The sequence below is a fragment of the Mustela lutreola genome, chromosome 13 (assembly GCF_030435805.1).
Source record: "Mustela lutreola isolate mMusLut2 chromosome 13, mMusLut2.pri, whole genome shotgun sequence".
NCBI lineage: Eukaryota > Metazoa > Chordata > Mammalia > Carnivora > Mustelidae > Mustela > Mustela lutreola.
The window spans coordinates 13,210,853-13,227,638 of record NC_081302.1 but is presented as its reverse complement, the minus strand read 5'-3'; positions in this window follow the sequence as shown (position 1 = coordinate 13,227,638).

Sequence of the window (16,786 nt, the reverse complement as noted above, 5' to 3'; positions counted from 1 at the left end):
GAGTCGCATTATTTCTGTGGAAGCCTACAATTATTTCAATTCAACAAATGTTCCTTGAGCCCTGACTAAGCATGGCTAGATGCTCAAGGGCCGTGAACATGAGCAAAGTCCAATTCCTACCCTCAAGAAGCTTTCCATGTAGCAGAAGAGGAAGAAGGAAGCTGGGAACAACAGGGAAAGGATAAAGCCCTCTGTGTGAGTTTCTTAGAGATACCATGACAAAGCCCCACAGAGGGCAGCTGACAACAGCTTCCCCTGGAAGCTAGCAGTCTGGAACTAAGGTGTTCGCAGCACCTGCTCCCTCTGACTCTGGATAGAATCCTTCTGTGTGTCTTCCTATCCTCTGCTGGTGGCCATTAGTCCTTGACATTCCTTGGTCCACAACTGATCACTCCAATCTCGACCTCTATCATCACGTGACCCTCTCCCTGTGACTCTGTCTTAAAGCTATCTTCTTTGTTTTTGGTGGGGTTATTTTATTTTTTTAAAATTTATTTATTTGACACAGATCACAAGTAAGCAGGGAGGCAGATAGAGAGAGAAAGAGAGAGGAGGAAGCAGGCTCCCCGCTGAGCAGAGAGCTCGATGCGGGGCTCGATCCCAGGACCCTGAGATCATGACCTGAGCCAAAGACAGGCTTAACCCACTGACCTACCCAGGTGCTCCTAAAGCTATCTTCTTAAAAGGTTACCAGTCATGTGGGATTAGGACCCACCCCATGACCTTGATTATATTATCAAATATTGATTATATCTTACAAAGTTCCTTTTTCCAAAAAGGTCACATTCACAGGTACCAGGGGCTGGGATGTCAATATATCATCCTGAGGAACACAATTTCATCTACAACTAATAGGAGCCTAAATGAAGGTTGGTTTATATAGATCTCAACACATCAACAAAAGGGTATGTGTTGCCTTTCCAATAAAGAGTTTCTACCTACACGATGTAACGTGACCAATAATGACCGCCAGGCCTCTTTCATTTGTTTGCTTTGTTTTGTTTTTGTTTGCAGACTGATGTGGTTGGACTACAAGGTCTCTAACTTCTAGATGCAATATTCTGTGATTTGGTCAGCAACTTAGCACATTCTTGACTAGCCTCGATGTTTATTTTAGTTGGTAATGTTGATTTGCAAATCCGTGTCATTTTAAGTTTTTGGTGATTGGATTGGTTTTTCTTCATCCATGATATGGGGACGGGCTCTTTCTTTCCACATGCATGAGGAATTTCGGCAGTCAAGCACAAGAAGCTGTAGCCACGCTTGGCTATTCCTAGCCAAGCCAAGTGTTCTATCTGCAGCAAAAACAGTGATATCAAACATTTTCTGAGCCCTCATATCATGATAACCTCTTACCATGACTCGTTTCATTTAATCTTTGCAACCCTGTATGGTTGATCTATTATTAGTGTCCCCAATTTACAGATGAGAAAACTGAGCACTGGAAAGATTAGACAACTCAACCAAAGTCCGAAGTCTGTAGTAAAATGGGCATTGAAACCAGGAAGTCTGGCTCTAGACCCACAGTGTTTTACTACCCCACTACCCCCAAATGTGGTCCTTGAACCTCTTTTGGGAGAACCTGGGCTCTTGTTAGAAATGCAGAATCCCAGGCCCCACCCAGACCTACTGAGGCTGCAGCTGCATTTTAGCCACATCCTCGGTGATTCACAAGTACATTAAAATCTGAGAAGTGGGGGCGCCTGGGTGGCTCAGTAGGTTAAGCCTCTGCCTTCAGCTCTAGTCATGATCTCAAGTCCTGCATCGGTCTCTCTGCTCAGCAGGAGCCTGCTTCCCTCTCTCTCTCTCTGCCTGCCGCTCTGCCTACTTGTGATCTTGATCTCTCTCTGTGTCAAAAAAAAAAAAAAAAAAAATCTGAGAAGTGGCACCATGCTAATCAGGGCCAACCCCCCTGTTAGAGGCTCTGTTGATTCTAGAAAGCAGACCAATAGAAAACCAATACCAACATCTAACCATTTTGATACCCCTCTCCAATAACTACACTCAAAAGAATTGTGATTAATTGGATGCAAATGGTGGCCTCCCTGATTTGACTCCTGTCTTTTCTCCATATAATAACCACTACTTTCATTAAAAAAAAAAAAAAGGCCTAACTGTGCCTTCAGCTCAGCTCAGGTCATGATATCTCAACATCATCCCAGTCAGAAGTGGGTCCACGCCAGCTTTTGTGGGGTCTGAAGGCTATAAAATTGCAGAGAGAGGCATCTTTAAAAATTAAAAAAAAATTAATATGGAATTAAATATGAAAATAAATATACAGAAACACATAAACAACATACCATTTTTATAAATTAACCATTTGACACACCTCTATAATTACTTAAGTTCTTTACTGTATCCCTTTTTGATTATATCCTCCTATGACAACACTTTTGTAATACCATTTTCCATATAGAGAACAGAAATGTAATTCAATCTTCAAGCACTGTCGGCTACATTATTCTTAGTATTAATGTTTTTGAATTGATAATTTAACATTCAAGTTCATACACACACAAAGCTTTTTGGACACCTACAGATTCATGCCCTACAAACACAAAAATTTTAGTTAAGTTCTAATTTTCATATATCTGATCTAAAAAGAAGAAAAATTGGGCTCCTGGGTGGCACAGTGGGTTAAGCCTTGTCTTCAGCTCAGGTCACGATCTCAGGGTCCTGGGATCAAGTCCCACATCAGGATCTCTGCTCAGCAGGGAGCCTGATTCCCCCCTTTCTCTCTGCCTGCCTCTCTGCCTACTTGTGATCTCTCTCTGTCAAATAAATAAATAGAATCTTTAAAAAAATAAAAAAATAAATAAAAAGAAGAAAAATTATTGGGCATTTATAACTGTTTATATTTTGTTATCCTGAGAGATAAGCATCAATAAAGACCAAATCCTCTGCTTAGAATTTTATGCATCTGATGTCTAGAAGATTTGTCCATGAACTATATACATATACAGGATTTCATATAATTATTTATACAAGATTACAGATCGTGTTTTCTCTTCCACTACCCACTTACTTCAAGACCTGGGTGCTATAAGGTACACTTTCACTGCAATGCAAACCTCTGGCTCTGAACCTTCATGTCTTTATACCAGATCAGGTGGTACTTACACCGAGATGGCAAGGAGCAACAGAATCATGTACAGAAATGGCTATGGACCCATATATTTATTTTTCATGAAACCCAAGGTAAAAGAATCCCTGCTCAAAGTCCTCAGACCCAGATCCTAAAACTGACTACAGCCACTCCAAAGCCACCCCTCAAAAGGGAGTATGACAGAAGGGAAGTTAATGTGGAAAAAGACAGCAGTCCTCAACAATTGAAAGTTGTCTAGAACCATGACCAGATAAACGTACTGCTAGGGTTTCTCCCAGGTCCTTGAAAGGACTCATGCAAATAAGTTGTCCTAAAGCTTAAGCTTCATTAGTTTCATTGTTTATCTGCCTCTATGCTCTACTTAAAAACCCAAACAAAGGGTGCCTGTTTAGCTCAGCAGGTTAAGCATGTGTCTTCAGCTCAGGTCATGATATCAGGGTTCTAAGATCAAGCCTGGTGTAGGGCTCCCTGCTCAGTGGGGAGTCTGCTTCTCTCTCTCTCTCTCTCTTCCCATCCCCATGCTTGTTTTTTCTCTCTCTCTCTCCTTTTCTCAAATAAATAAAATATTTAAAAACAATATTCAAAGCTCCAATATTCAATGGTCTTCCACTGCTGTTATGATGAAAGAAAAAAATCAAAGATGACACAACTAATGGAAAAATATTCCATGCTCATGGATTGGAAGGGCCAATATTATTAAAATGTCCATACTACCCAAAGCAATCTATAGATTTAATGCAATCCTTATAAAAGTACCAATGACATTTTTCACAGAACTATAAAGAATAATCCTAAAATTTGTATGGAACCAGAAAAGACCCCAGAGATCCAAAACAATCTTGAGAAAGAAAAACAAAGCTAGAAGTGTCACAATCCCAGATTTTGAAATATACTACAAAGATGTAATAAAACAGTATGGTATTGGCACAAAACTAGATGCATAGACCAATTAAACAGAACAGAGAGCCCAGAAATATGGTCACATGAACGGTCATACTTATATGGTCAATTAATCTACAACAGTGGAGGCAAGAATATACAATGGAAAAAAGACAATTTAGTCAACAAATGGTCCTAGGAAAACTGAACAGCTACATGCGAAAGAATGAAACTGGACCACTTCCTTACACCATAAACGAAAATAAGCTCAAAATGTATTAACAACCTAAATGTGAAACTGAAACCATAAAACTCCTAGAAAAAAAAATAGGCAGTAATTTCTTTGACATTAGCCACAGAAATATTTTTCTAGGTATGTCTCCTTAAGTAAAACAAACAAAACCAAAAACTATTGGGACTGCACCAAAATAAAAAGCTTCTGCACAGCAAAGGAAACCATCAACAAAACAAAAAGGCAACCTACTGAATTGGAGAAGATATTTGCAAATGATATCTCCAGTAAGGGGTTAATATCCAAAATAGATAAAGAATTTATATAACACAACACCAAAGAAATAAATAATCCAACTAAAAATGGGAAGAGGACCCAAATAGATATTTTTCCAAAGATGACATACAGATGGCCAACAAATGTATGAAAAGATGCTCAGCTTCTCTAATAATCAAACAGAAACCACAGGGAGATATCACCTTAAAACTGTAGGAACGGCTAAAATAAAAAACACAAGAAATAAGTGGTAGTGATGATGTGGAGAAAAAAGAACGCTTGTGCACTATTGGTAGGAATGCAAATTGGTGTCACCACTGTGAAAAACAGTATGGAGGTTCCTCAAAAAATTAAAAATGGAGATACCATATGATCCAGTAATTCCACTACCAAGTGTTTATCCATAAAAAACAAAAACACAAATTTGAGAAGATACATGCCCCCATGTATTTATTGCAACATTATTTACAACAGTTAAGATATGGAAACAGCCTTAATGTCTAGACATAGATGGCTAAAGATGTGGCATCTATAATGGAATATTACTCGACCATAAAAAAGAATGACATCTTGCCATTTACAACATGAACAGAGCTAGAGTATAATGCCAAGTGAAATAAATCAGCCTGAGAAAGACAAATATCATATGATTTCACTCATATGTGGAACTTAAGAAACCAAACAAAGAAGAAAGACAAACAAAAAAATAGACTTAAAAAATGTTTTATTTATTTGACACAGAGATAGAGAGTATAAGCAGGCAGAGCAGCAGGCAGAAGGAGAGGGAGAAGTAGGCTCTCGGCTGAGTGGGGATCCCAATACAAGGCTTGATCCCACGACCCTGGGATCATGACCTGAGCCTAGGCAGCCGCTTAATGGACTGAGCCACCCAGGCATCCCCCCAAAACAGACTCTTAAATACAGAGAACAAACTAGAGGTTGCCAGAGGAAAAGCGGTGGGGGTTGTGAAATAAAGGGGATTAAGACCACACTTACTTTGATGAGTACTGGGCATGCACAGAATTATTGAATCTTTAGATCATATACCTGAAACTAATGTAATATTATATGTATGTAATGTAACATTCTATGTTAATTATGCTTCAGTTTTAAAAGGTGGGGAAGAAAAATAGAAACCAAAACAGAAAAAGATCCAATACTCAATGGTTTTCCCATTGGAGAACTGCCCTTATGATAAAAACCAAACCCTTTACCATGGCCAACAATATCTCCAACCTCATCCAATGTCATATTCCACTCTGCTAATCATTGTCCAATCTCTCAGACCTCTGTTCTGTTTCTCAAAAACACAGAGTCCTTTCTGCTTCCTGAATTCCTGTTCCTTTGCCTGAAATGTTCAGTCTTTTCCCTTGGGCATGGCAACATCATTGACCAACTGGAATTTCACTGGCTACTGAGAGCCTCCTTGTCCAATGTCTCTTTCTTCAGCTGGCATGGCCTTTGTCCAGTTCATTGAGAGAGGGGTATACAGGCCCAACTTTGCCCAGCTGGAGGCAACACTGAAGGGTCATCTCTCACTCCCCACGGGGTGGGCTGAGGCCTTTGTTGAGACTGTCACAACCCCTCTCCCCACCCCTCCAAATCCTGCTTCCTTCCCCTCCACACAGGTTGGAATCTCTACCTCAGAGTCTGCTGGTAAAGTCCAAACTTTAACAGGGAGGCAAACCTACCATAGATTAATCCCATTATTCAAGCATTTGATTTCCTTTTAAACTGATGCAAGAAATATATTTAAAGTCACGATTTGATTCTTTTTGACAAAGGAGATTGTTTGCTTATAAAAAAAAAAAAAAAAAACGCCTTGCCTGAGAGAATATTAAATTAATCATAGAAGAAAAAGGAGAATGACAAGAAAGAAGTCAAAACTGAAGTATTTTTTTATTATATATTCCAAAAACCAGCAATATATCACCTACTGTAAGGGGAAATACAGCTTTTATTTAAAAAAGAAAAGAAAGAAAGAAACATTAGTGAAAGTCACATTTAACTTGGTCCAAATTTTTACTCTTAGTCTTTTATATTCCTGAGCCTTATTGTCAATTCTTATTTGAAAAGAAACCGGAAAAATGATGAAATTGGTTCTCACGAAAGCCAAATATCTTCGTATAAGGTTAAAGCAAAGGATGCATTTGGTAAGCATAATCCTGGAGTGGGATTCAGTGACAGAACACAAGAAATATGAAACTCCAGAATGCTGCCTGTTCAACCCATCACAGCCCTTTCAAAGCTACCTGAAGTGACCTGTGTCATTCTCAGTGTTTGCAAGCTGAAGCAGGTCACCCCTGGGAATCAATTCAGTCGATATGTGCACCATTGATGATGAAATTCTCCATTAAGACAGCAAGGAGTAATTAAGGAAACTTATATACATAATCAATACCGAGATTATCCCAACTCCTCCAAGAGTCATCAACATGTTTCAGATAAAAACCACATATTTGGTGGTTTTGCTCTGGCAGGTATCCTCACAGAGATCAATTAACATATTTAGGGCCCAACTAGCTAAAAACATGGAGACGGTAATTGCTATATTGGACCCACAGGAGCTGCTGGGGCACATGGGAACTGGGTCAATCTGGAAGCCCTTTGCTGAGCCTTGTTCTGGGCTGACAGACACCACACGTCGTTCTGTGGCATTAAAAGGCAGGGCTGCATTGTGACCTGGAGCATGGCCCTGGTAACCAAGCTCCTGTGTGTAGCCAAGCTCCCCACTTTCTGTGTGACCAGGGGCACAACTCTTCATCCTGTTTTCCTCCCCTGTGGAGAGGGGGCCGATGATAAGAGTGCCGGCCTCCTCCAAAGGGGACCATGAGAATGAAGGGAGTTAACAGCCACAAAACCCTTAGAACTGGGCCTGGAATGTGAAAGCATGAGTCGTCTTTGAAAAACAAATCAAACTTCAACAAGTTTGTCCTTTGAAAGGAGTTTCTCTCTTTGTGTATCTTTTCTGACTAGACAGCCTCTGCCCTGCTCCTGGGGGGCAAAGGGAACTGGGAAAGCCTGGGGGGGGCCTCAAGGCAGAGTTAGGTAGACCCGTGTGCCAGTCGTCAGATGCTGGCTGAGCTCCTTTTCACATCTTACAGTAAGGAACCTTCCAGACTGCCATTTCCAGGGGGCACAACAGGGTCAATGCAAGGAATGAGTCTCTGGTGGAAAACAAAGAAGACAGCTGAATCAAATATTAAAAACATCTCTTTGAGGGACACCTTAGGTGGCTGCCTCCTGGGATCGAGCTCCACCTTGGGCTCCTTGCTCAGCAGGGAGCCTGTTTCTCCCTGCCTGCTGCTCCCCCCTGCTTGCGCTTACTCTCTCCCTCTCTCTCCCCTTCTCTCTCTCTCTGCCAAATAAATAAATAAAAATCTTAAAAACAAAACAAAACAAAACAAAAAAATACATCTCTTTGAAGGCAACAAGGAGCTTTCTAGAAAGTAAGAAATGCTTAAAGGCCTATTAAAAAATTTTTTTTTGTTAATGGAATATCTTTAAAAATCAAAACAACCAGAAGAGCCATAATGAACAAAATATCAAACTTGTGAACAAAGCCTGGCTGTTGCTGTTTGTTGGACTTGCCACTCTGTGTTACTGTGCAACAGAAACTGTCCCTTCTAATATGGCATAATCCACCCTCACCCCCACCCCCACCCCAGGTTGGGTTTGTGAGGGTAGACACTGGCCTGACGTCAGATGGGGCCACATGGGGCTCTATTATAATCAGGTTTTTTAACTGTTGAAGTTTCGTTCACTTTTTCCCCTTGGTCCACAGTATGAGAGGATATTCTGAAAAGTATATATATTTTGCATAGGTGAGGATATCTTAGAAAGTGCACACATTTTTCCTTCTGCTTCAGGCTGCAATATAGCTCTATAGGGCCCTGCAATCTGGCTGTATGAATGATTGAAAATAAAATCCATAGATTTAGGAGGTTATACCTGTTCTAAGATAGAGAAACAATACTGTCATGAAAACAAGATTTTCTCTAATTACATATTTGCTATTCTTTGTACTCTTCTCTTCTATAGAAAGTTTTTTAAGTCTTGATCAATTCCCCCATGGACTTGATTTCACCACCCATAGTTTGAAAGACACTGTTCTAGGGTAACTGCTAAGAGTAACCATGGAGAGTCCAATCTCCAAATGGAAAAAAAAAGTTCAGAAAGATAAAATCAACCAATTCAAAAGAAGGTGAGAAAGGAGAAATAAAAAGAGAGAAACTGAATAAAGAAAATACATAGAAATCACAAAAGAAGATAATAGGAATAATTATAAATGTCATTAATGACAAGACATATAAGAAGACTGATTTCTCTAATACATTACTGCCTGACTGGATTAGTCTTGTTTATTTTTTATTTTTTTGATGATTTTATTTAAAATTTATTTATTTGAAAGAAAGAGAATGAGAGAGAGAGCATGAGAAGGAGGAGGGTCAGAGGGAGAAGAGGACTCCCCGCTGAGCAGAGAGCCCGATGTGAGTCTTGATCCTGGGACTCCAGGATCATGACCTGAGCTAAAGGCAGTCGCTTAAGCAACTGAGCCACCCAGGGGCCCCCAGACTGGATTATGTTTAAGTCTAGGTATGTGATGTTTACAATAAGCACATCAAAAACATAAACACACACAGAAAGCTGGAAAATCAAAAAATGAAAGAGAAGTTAGGAAAAACTAATCAAAAGTAAGCAGGTATAACTACATATATATCAGATAAATAAGTTTTAAAGGCAAAAGCAAAGTTAGCCATTTTAAAAGGCCACTTTCTGATGATCAAATGGCCACTTCACCAGGGAAATCAGTTCTATACTGTTATGCACATAATAACATAAATGCAAAATATATAAGCAATAATTGATAGAACGATGAGTGATCCTCATAGTAGGAAATTTACTGTATTTGCTTAGTAATGAACTGATCAAGTAGGATCAAGTACCTGAGGAAATATTTTACATATTTAAAGAACACCATCAACATGCTTGTTCTAATGAACATGAAACTCAAACATAAAGTAGTATGTGTGATTTTCTTGCACCTAAGGGGCATTTACAGAAACTGACTCTGTGCCAGGCTATTAATAAATCATAACTATCACTTATCCAATCACATTTTTTCCTGATAAAAAATACAACTATTAGAAATTAATGATAAAATAACTAGAAATTCCAGTTTTTTAGTAATTTAAAAACAGTCTGCTGAATGAAAGCGTAATGGAAATTAGAAAACACTGAATGGAACAAAAATGAGATGTATGTACCCTTTAAAGATGCAAATAAAATGATGAAGGAAAATTTATGGCCTCAGATAGTTACATTAGGAAGGAAAGGCCCCAAATTAATAAATCAACATCCAAATTAAAAAAACAAAACCAAAAAAGCAGCATAAGTCTCAACAAAGTATAAAGAAGAGAATAATCTATGTAAGAGAAATTTTCCCTAAAACAGAAGATAAAGGTGTAAGGTAGAGAATCAAGGAATCAAGTATGTGGTTACCAGAAAAGCATAATTCAACAGACAAACCTTTGAAAAGGGAAGTCACGCAAAGAGAGGGAGAGGCCATCAATAAAGAATATACTGATTGACATTTTTTTACAGTGACATAACTGAAGACACAACTCAGATTAACAGGATTGGGAAAAGATCATATGCATAATTTATGCCAATACCATCCCTGGAAAACACAAGTTACCTAAACGCCTCCAAAAAGAAATAGAAAATAAAAGTAGATTCTACGCTCTACCAATCAATCAAATTTAATTTGTGGTTAAAAGTTAGTCACTCTTACACACACACACACACACACACATGCATGCACATACATTATCAGGTGTGGTCAACTTTATGGGTCATTTTTACCAAACATTAAATAATAAGAAAATCTAATTTTATACAAGATTTTTAAAATGATAGGAAAAAAGAAGCATGCCCCCTACTCATGTTAATAACAAAGTAAGGATAAAATCAGGAAAGGACAGAACCATAAATGAGAAACAAAACAATATCTTTAAGTTATCACTTCTTCTCATATTAATCTATAGCTTTAATGCAATCAAATCAAAATACTAACAAAGTTATTTATGGCACCTGACAAACTAATTCTAAAATGGATTTGGAAATGCAAAACAACAACAAGCAAACAAATAAATAAGCGAAGAATGCCAAAACCAGCACAGGAGAATATGGTAAAGGATTTCCCCAGCCCACATCAGAACTCATTATCAAGCTATAGTAATTAAGACAATGTGGGACTGATGGAGTATTAGACAGGCAGACTAAAGGAACAAAATAGAAAGGCCAAAAACAATCCATCCTTATCAGAAAGATTCACTCATGACAGAAGGACAGAAGGACAGAGAGACATGGAAGATCAGTAGGAATAGGGAAACCACATGATAAATGGTACTTGGACCTTCGGTTACCTGATGATTAAAAAAAGGGTTTTTTAATTGGATCCCTACCCAGCACCATACATGAAAATCATCAGGGCCAATTAGATGAGAGGATTAAATGTGAAGGGCAAAACCATACATTTTTGAAAAGATAATACGTAAGAATATCTTTACTATCTTGGGGGTAGGGTAAGATATATTACATGTCTTTTTTTTTTTTTTTAAAAAGCTCAAAATCATAAAGGAAAAAGATTGATTAATTTAACTCCTTTAAGATTAAGAACTTTTACTTATCAAGATGATCTAAAGGAAGACAAGAAGATCCAAACTATGAGAATGTATTTGATAAATATATAAGAGATGAAAGATTAGTATCTGGCATATGTAAAAGGCTCTTACAAATCAATAAGAAAAAAAAAAACAACCCAATATTAAAAATGGGTAAAAGACATGATTAGACATTTCATAGAAGAGGAAACATATACAGCCCAAAAACATGTGAGAAAAGTTCCATTGCATCAATAATCAAGGAAATGCGATTTAAAACCACAATGTGATACCATTTCATACATATTAGATCAGCAAACACTTTAAATGTGGAATAAGTTATACTTTCATGCAGTGTTACAGTGTTGTTGAGAGTTTAAACTAGTATCATCACTTTAGAAAACTATTTAGCATTATTACCCAGGTGCATGTTGCATACGTAAAGAGCTGGGGTAAAGATCTAAGCCCCAACTTACCTGAGATAACGTCAACCAGCCATGACAACAGGAAGTGTGATAGAATCTACTTATATCAGTAACTCACACCAGTGCCTTGATTTAATGTCTTCCAATATGGCAAGAGTTGTAGCGTGGTGGCTAAGTGAGTGACTTGGAAATCATTACTGCCCAGGTTTAAACTTGACTCTGGCTGCTTATTAGCTGTGGGCCTTTGCAAGACCTTAGCCTCTCTGTTTTCAGTTTTATCATCTCTGAATGGGGACCATAAGATTGAACATTTAGTAAATGTTATTATGATTATGAATTCTTTTAAAATTTTACCGGAAATGAGGATAAAAATATAAGGGGGTTGGTTGGGGTGGCCTGGATTGGGACAGAACCCATTAAGAACATTTAGAGTTTCCATATCTTCTGGGCTCACTGCCTCCCCAAGACTACTCTGAAGTTGCTGTCTCCAGTGAAGGCCAAGTTTGGTATCTCTTTATTTCCTACCTAGAATATAGCATGTTCCTAAGAATTCAATGCAAGTCAGAAAAAGCCCCCACAGAATCCATGTGCAGCTTCCAAGCATAAATGAAGACTATGAAACCTCTGCTATTTTAAAAGCTAATTACTAGTAAAATACTTTCAGATTCACATTTCCTGTGAAATCAAATTCTGCCTTTGAAATAAAGGTCTCTGGCAGAGCTTTTCAGCAACACCTTTGTTCCAAGCAGGGGTTCTCGTTCAGTACAGAACACATTGTACCCTACTCAGAGGGTGACTGATTTAGTTTCAAAGAGGAGACAATTAAAGCATATAATTTTTAACACACACTTATAAATATCTATGCCATATCTACTGAAGAGATATGGATGCTGTTGGTGAGTTCTTTCATTTTTGCAAGTTTTATGGTGAATACATGACATAAGCTATGTAAATATACCCAGTTTAGTGCATGGAATTGAAAACAAGAAACAAAAAAATTCAACCACAAACAATCTACCTTCAGATGACAAGTTTTCAGACCTTCATATCATCAAATTTCAGCTTCTTTGGAAGAATATGTTTTATAAATATCATCAATGATCCCATATGTTTAATTTTTTCCAATATGTTTAATTTTGATCTTCTTTCTATAAGTATCCTTTTGGTTCTCAAAAAGCTAGGTTAGTTAGAGAATAAAAAGACTGTAAAGGAAAAAATCATGTGGAGCTTTGTTTCCTAATAAATTCAATATCATTCCTGTGTACATCATGATTCACACCTTGTACCTGACACCGCCAAATAAAAAAGTACTAACAAAGTTGAATAGGTTGGCTTTGAACTCATCATTTTGCTGTTTCATGCGTCAGTTTATCTACACAATTGTGCAAACTTTCAAATTCTTCCAGATCATCTTATGTCAAGAAAGAGAACACGTTCTCTTCTCTTCTTCCCTTCCCAGTAAAAAAGAAAAAAGGGGCTGGGGGCACAGGGAGAAAGAATAGTGCTCACGAGCCCTCCCCATTCCCTCTTCTATGATTTACTCTTTTCATTTTAGAAAAGCAACATGCATGACCTGAGCTTGAAAATGTATACAGAATGAAACAACAGATGTCCATGTACCTACCTCCCAACCTAATAAATAACACATACTGCACAGGGGAGACCCCTGTGAACACTTCTAGGTCATGTAACTTGCCCTCCTGAATTTGAACCACACCATCCCTCCCCATGCTTCTCTTCACAATTTTATCATGTATGAATCTTCAGACCACAGGAAATACTGTTCTGAATTTTAACTTTATATAAATGATGTCATACGATATCTATTCTCTTGCAACTTAATTTACTCACTCAGCATTACGAGTAAGAATTATCCATATACAGGTACATAGCTTATGGCCATCCTTTTTCACTGCTGTATAACATTCCACTGTGCAAATATACTGTAAGTTATGTCCTGATTAGTAAATACTGTAAATATCCAGTTACTATGTTGAATGGACATTATTTTTTTCCAGTTTTCTATGCCAAATCCTCTCCAACTTTTGCTATTGTCTATTTATCTGTTTTGCCATTCTGCTATCCCACTGTGACTTAATTGCATTTCTCCAATTACTAGTACTAGTATTAAACCTCTTTCTTTTAAGTTCCTGGCCATCTGAGTTTTCTGCATACCAATTCTTTTTTTTTTTTGGAGGGGGGTGCTTTTTTCTTTTAATTTTTAACACAGTCAAATTTATCAAGCATTTTCTTTATAGTTTAATAAATTTTTTCTTACTCTGAGGTAGTAAAGATATCTTCCTAAATTTTCATCTGTAATAATTTTGCCTTGCAAATTATTCCACTGAACATTGATTTTTGTATACAGAGTAAAGCAGGGATCCAATTTCATTTTGTTTTTCCCTGGAGAGTAACGGATTGCTGCACACTGTTTACTGACTCATGTGTCTTTTCCCCACTGGTCTGCAGTGTCCATTCAGACATCAATTTTCTATGTGTACTGGTTTTCTAATTCTTCCTTCTGGATTCAGTTTCTTTTTATTTGATGGGTATCCCTTAGCAATTCCCTCTAGAAGAACCAGTGAGGAATAATCTTCCTTAGAAATATATGACACTATTTGCTTTTTCTTGCATGACATATAAGTGGATGCACAGCTTAATTGTCCCTTAGCATTCTGAAACTATCTCATTGTCTTCTGTTTCTATGCACTGAGAGATCACATGTGAGAAGTCAACTGCCCATTTGATTCATTCCTTTATATTTAATCTGTCTTACTTCTTATAGTTTTGAAATGTTTCCACTTTATCTTTGAAGTTTTATAATTTTGATATAATGTTTCTAGATGTTGTGCTATCTTGCTTGGGGTTCTATGTGTCTTTTCAAACTTAGCTCTAAAATACTTTTGATAATTCTTTTTAATTATTATTTCTCCCCATACTCTTTACTTCCTGCTTCTGGAACTTCTATTAGCTGTGTATTGAAGCTTATCTTATCCTCCATCTTTCTTCATATTTTCTAGCTCTTTTATTTCTCTGGTCTGCATTTTGTGTGGTTTCATCAGGTGTATTTTACAATTCACTAATGTTCTCTTCATCTGCATTCACTCTAATGTTTATCTGTCAATCTTTATTTTAATGACAACATCTTTCATTATTTAAAATGTTTGCATGGTGGGGCACCTGGATGGCACAGTCAGTTAAGCACCTGACTCCTGTTTTCTGCTCAGGTCATGATTTTACAGGCATGAAATAGAGCCCCTTGTTAGGCTCTGGGCTCAGCACAGAATCTGCTTGAGACTCTCTAACCTTCTCCCTTTGCCCCTCACCCCCAAAGTAAATAAATGAATCTTTAAAAAAATAAAAATAAAATAGAATGTTTGCATGCTTCTTTTTTCAAATCTCCATGCTCTTTCCCCCAGAAATGTCCAGTTCTTGAAGTAGGGATACCATTCTTTCTTTTATCCCTTTGAACATTCTGAACATTTATTTCAAAGTCTGAGAGAGTGAATCATGTGGTGGTAAAGTGTTGTTTCCATGCTGTTCAGTCTCCTCAGTGCTATGAACCTTTTCTTCTGAGCCAGTCCTCAGGGCCACTGCCTTCCGGGGGAGTCTCTGTGCTGTTCTGCAGAGAACAGGAGCTTCTTTTCCTGCCTAGCATCCATGGCGGATGGAGCAATTCCAGCATCCTTATGAGGCCAATGGGTGGAGTTGTTCAGGACCACGGCAACACAGTCCCTTCTCTGGGGCGTGACTGCCCACTAGACAGGGAAATTACAGACATGACTCTCACTCCCAGGGGGCTTTGTAGACCCACTTACCAAGGGATGTTTTCTGCCCTGGAAGCTAAATGGATTGATGGCAGCATATTCACGAGGTCAAGACCTTGTATGTTCATAGTCTACCTGCTCCCCCTTGGGAAATTCTCTCACTTCCCTGGGATAAATAGCAATGCTAATGTGTCAACTGCTGTTCACTACTTTAGCTGAGTCTCTCCCCCATCTCCCCCAGTAAGCAGAGAATATCCCTTAGAGTTTGGCCAGGTATTTGGCAAAATGTATATTTTAGCCACCATTTCCATGTGTGTAAATGGAGGGTGGGTATTTCCCAGTCCAGCTCCTGAAAGCGAACTCTCTTTTCTGCCTTCCTCAGCTCACCCAGTCTCCAGATTGTCCTTCTGTCTGATGCTCATGCTCCTTTCCTTCTCATGTCCTGGTGTTCTCCTCCTTTTCTGTCCCTACCGCACATCATGGTCTTAAAGCTTTTGATCTTGGTCATCTTATCTGCATAATCTACATGTTCACCCTTGGGAAATACATTCAATTCCTTGGCATAAAGAGTAATACACTAGAGGCACCTGGGTGCGGTTGTTTAAGCATCTGACTCTTGGTTTTGGCTCAGATGGTAATCTTGGAGTTGTGAGGTCAAGCCTTGCATCATGCTCCACGCTCAGCCAGGAGTCTAAGATTCTCTCTCTCCCTCTGCCACTCCCCCTAAAATAAATGAATAAATCTTCAAACACAAAAAAGAGTAACATAATAATGGCCAGCAAATCTGAACCAGGTGTGTCTCCCAAGATCTACCGCATATATTTTCCACCCTCTTCTTGTATATGCACCTGAAAACTTCACAGGTGCTTCAATCCCAACTCGTTAAAAAAAACTCATGGTTGGCCTCATGGAAAGCTTCATTTACTCTCACACTTCTTCATCCTCTTGATGTGACACATTCATCTGTCTTCTTAGGCACTGAAGCCCCAAACCTGGGTAATATTGTAAATTTGCCCTTTCTCTCAGCAGCCACATCCAATCAACAATAAACGTCCACATATTCTACCCATCTGACAATCCTTCCGTCCAACCTCTCCGCTTCATTTCCATGATGTTGGCCTGAGTTCTGGCCCTGAGTCTTTCCCCTCTGGACTGTTCTAACAGTGGCCCAGATGATCTTCCAACCCTCTCTCATCTTCTCTGATTTTTGTAAGTAATTACAGAGAAAAAAATACATCATGATATTTTCTTATTTCTATTATTGTGGAACAATGAAATCACCAAAAGAACTTGAAAATAATGCATTCATTTCTAGTCTAATATGACTTCTGGATAGCAGCCCAAGATTCAGGCTTCCTCGACTGTATACTAAAAGATAAATGACACTCAGAAAGAAACAAAGAATGAAAACAAAGACTGTCAGGCATCCCATTGCC